This window comes from Nanorana parkeri, unplaced genomic scaffold (genome assembly GCF_000935625.1).
Source record: "Nanorana parkeri isolate BGI_ZX_2015 unplaced genomic scaffold, ASM93562v1 scaffold3100, whole genome shotgun sequence".
Classification (NCBI taxonomy): domain Eukaryota; kingdom Metazoa; phylum Chordata; class Amphibia; order Anura; family Dicroglossidae; genus Nanorana; species Nanorana parkeri.
This window is the reverse complement of record NW_017309368.1, coordinates 1-573: the sequence shown is the minus strand read 5'-3', so window position 1 is coordinate 573 and position 573 is coordinate 1.

Sequence of the window (573 nt, the reverse complement as noted above, 5' to 3'; positions counted from 1 at the left end):
GTGAGGAGGCAGTGTCTCAGCCTTCTTCTTACAAAAAACCTCAGCAAAGTCTCCATATTGAGGTGGCACCTTTCCCGCACCCACCTGTAGAATAGGGATAGTGGAATAGCACGATTTTTGGCAATAAGAAGATTCAAGCTGGAGGGAGTTATCTGCCCAATTGAAAGAGGGTTGATGTAAGTGCAACCATGGTAATCCTAAGATGACAGGGAAAAGAGGTGAAGTAATGACGTCAAAGGATAACTGCTCTATGTGGTTCCGTGGGGACACCACAAGGAGTGGGGGTGTTTCAGAGGCAATAGGTCCCGAGGACAAGGCTGTGCCGTCAATAAAACTGACAGAGAGTGGTCTTGTTTTCTTTTGCGTGGGTATTTTATTGTGCACAACCAAATCAACATCTATAAAGTTGCCACACGCCCCAGTATCCACCATGGCTTCAACGGACAGACGATGTTGATCCCACTGTAAAAGCAAAGGTATAAATATGTAGCTGTTTGAAGGAACGGTACCAGGAATCACTTGACAGAGGTGAGAATTCTTACTCTCGTTTTTCCTTTTGATAGCGGAACAGTC